Genomic DNA, 3,328 nt, shown 5'->3' on the forward strand with positions numbered 1-3,328 from the left:
CAAACTTGATGGAGATGGAGATTTGCCAAGGGAGAGTTCTGGGGCTGGGGGGCAAGGCAGGGCGGGGGAGAAGTTAGGGTGCGATGTGGCCCCGACAGAAGCTTCTGCGGCCCACAGGTGCTCTGGAGCCTCCGCGGCTTCGGGGTTGATCCCCCGTGCTGATCAGTCGTCAACTTGCCAGCGTGAGACCCAGGAGAGGGGCTCAGCTGTGAGCCGTCTGTTGCCACAACCCCTCAGTCCCCAAGGAGGTCGGGGCAACGCCGGGGCAACGCCAGGCTGTTGTACGCTCTCGGGCAGCCTCACTGCTTGGTAGGCCCTGGGTCCAGGACAGGCAGGAATGAAGCCTTGCTGTGCTGGGCTGAACCGTGTCCCTCCCGTTCCTGTGCAGAAGCCCTAACTCCCACCTCAGGTGCAGTCTCATTCGGAGTTAGGGTCTTTAAAGAGGTAAGGCGGGCACACTGGGAGAGAGCTCATTTCTTTTGTTTGTTTTTGCTTTTTGAGACAGGGTCTTGCTGTGTCGCCCAGGCTGGAGTGCAGTGAAACAACCATAGCTCATGGCAACCTTGACCTCCTGGGTTTAAGCCATCCTTCCACCCCGGCCTCTGGAGTAGCTGGGACTACAGGCTCGCACACCCACACCTGCCTAATATTTCTTCTTCTTTTTTGTAGAGATGGGGTCTTGCCATGTTGCCCAGGCTAGTCTCAAACTCCTGGGTTCAAGCAATGCTCCTGCCTTGGCCTCCCAAAGTGCTGGGATTCTAGCCACTGTGCCCTGCTGAGAAAACTCATTCTTATTGTTTAGGCTGCCCTGTCACAGGGCCCTGCTAGGGCAGCGGAGGTTAACTCACACCACACCGTGAGACCCACCGCAGCACCAGCCTGTCTGTGTGAGAGTTCCGGATTCTGTTCACGGAAAACGTTCCTACAGGCAGCTCTAAAAATAGACGGCAAGGGGCGAAGGGGGCAGAAAGACCCAGAGCCTCCCTGCTGGGGGGAAGGCTGGGGGCAGATGTGGGTGTGGGGCTGGTGTGGGTGGGTCTGGGGCACCAGAGGCAGTCCTGTGCCTGCTGGGGGAAGGCTGGGGGCAGATGTGGGTGGGTCTGGGGCACCAGAGGCTCCTGTGCTGGGGTGGAAGCGTGCCCCCAAGACCCCCGCATCACAGGGGCACAGGGAAAACAGTAAAATACATTTCCAGCCTGAGTTCTAGCTGAAGGTCCTCCAAGCCGGAGGAAAGAGGGAAGATGTGAGCCACTGCAGGTTTGGAGGATGGTAATTAATGTTAAAGGCATTCAATAATTTAATGGGACAGGCTGTATTTTATCCCGCATGTCTCTGGCATTTTTAATGGCCTCTCAGGTTTGTCCTTGGCACGGACACCATTGGCTGAGGACTTTTTCCTGAAGCAACTCTGAGGTCCAGCTGCCCACCTCAGGGGTGGGGTGGAGGTGAAGTCAGTGCTGGTCAGATTCTCTTTGAGCAACAAACAGCCATGAGCAGAGGCCAGATAGCCACAGAGGGCTAGGGCTCTCCAGGCAGCAGCTGGCTGGCACTGGCACTCGGGCCAGCACGCAGGCATTCCCTGCCCAGCACTCCCTGCCAGCCCCTTTCTGCCACCAGGGATCCTGGGACTGTTCTCTTAGTCAACAGCCTTCCCTCCTCCAACCAGCTCAGACACCCCCACCCGCACCCTAGGTGCATGTCCGGCCTCTCCCGGTGGCTCCTGTGTGGCGTGATTCAGCTTCCTCACAACATGGTGGCCGGGTCCTGAGAGTGAGTGCCCAGGAGATACAGGCAGAAGCTGCAGAAGTCACATTTTAGCTTCAGAAGCAGTCACAAGCCCCCACCCCCAGATTCAAGGGGAGAGGACACAGGCTCCATCTCTTGAGGGAAAGAATGTGGGCGCCAGTTTTAAAACAGCCTTAGCAGGGCACCCTCCCACGATGGGCACAAAGGTGCCCAGGCAGTGCTGAGATGGGAAGACCCTAGAATTTCTGCAAACCAGTGTAGGAGACAAGTGTCCCTGGGTGCCCCTCAGACATTATACTTCCAACCAGCAGATAGATAAGTTGGCGGGGGAGCGGGGGCAGAGAAGAGTGTTTGGACCCCAAGGGGGGGTCATAGGGGCCTTGGCCTCCCCATCCATGGCTCTCTGGCCCAGGGCCCCTCCTGTACCCCACATGGCCACGAGGTTGTCCAATGGACTCCAAGGAGGACCAGCCACAGCTGGGCTGGAAGGCGAGGGGTGCCTGAGGGTGGACGCCCCCGGCAGCCCCCACTCCCTTGCATGAGCACAGCCTCCCTGTCAGCTTCTTTGAAAGTTGGGAGCGTCTTTTGTATTGCAAAGGCCAAAGGGCCAAGCACGCCTTTAATTAAAATGCACGTCCTTTAATTAAAGGCCTCATAACACATGAAGGGCATCCACTGAAATACGATGCGTGACATAGTCATTACCCTGCTGTTAATTACTAATTAATGAAGCTATTTCAATTAATAGCTTCCCCACCGCCGCTCCCCCTCGGACAGGCCCCGTGCTGGATGCGTTAGAAGACAGACTTCAGCTCCAAGCCAGCAGCCAGCAACACTGAATATTCATGCCTCGACTTCCACGCTTTTCAATTAAACACAATAAAGTAAATTCCCGTCAAAAGTGTATTTCCAACCACTGCCCATCTTTCCTTCTGACCGACTTGGCAGGACCCGGTGGAGGGGAGGGGCCGGGCAGCCCGGCGGTACCCACTGCTGACAGGCAGACCGCGGCTGGAGGGCTCCTGAGAGGTCTTCGCAAGAGGGCATCCCCAGGCATCGTCCCAGCTCGGTGTCCCCATCCAGGGGGATGAATGTCCAGGGTCCCCAAGGGGGCAAGCGGAGACCTCCAGGTACTGCTGTCCCACAAATGAAGGACAATGGCCCGGAAATGGGAGGACAGACAGCCCAGAGCAGAGGAGGGGTTATTAACATACTAATGATGGCTATTAAGCTGCCATTAAAGATCCTGATTTAAAGAAAAGACGGAAAGGCCGGGTGCAGTGGCCCACGCCTGTAATCCCAGCACTTTGGGAGGCTGAGGTGGGCGGATCATGAGGTCAGGAGATTGTGACCATCCTGGCTAACACGGTGAAACCCCATCTCTACTAAAAATAAAAAAAATTAGCCATGCTTGGTGGTGGGCACCTGTAGTCCCAGCTACTCGGGAGGCTGAGGCAGGAGAAAGGTGTGAACCCTGGAGGTGGAGCTTGCAGTGAGCCGAGATCGAGATCGCGTCACTGCACTCTGCCTGGGAGACAGAGGGAGACCCCATCAGGGAAGGGAAGGGGAGGGGAGTGGGGAG

This window comes from Theropithecus gelada, chromosome 10 (genome assembly GCF_003255815.1).
Source record: "Theropithecus gelada isolate Dixy chromosome 10, Tgel_1.0, whole genome shotgun sequence".
Taxonomy (NCBI): domain Eukaryota; kingdom Metazoa; phylum Chordata; class Mammalia; order Primates; family Cercopithecidae; genus Theropithecus; species Theropithecus gelada.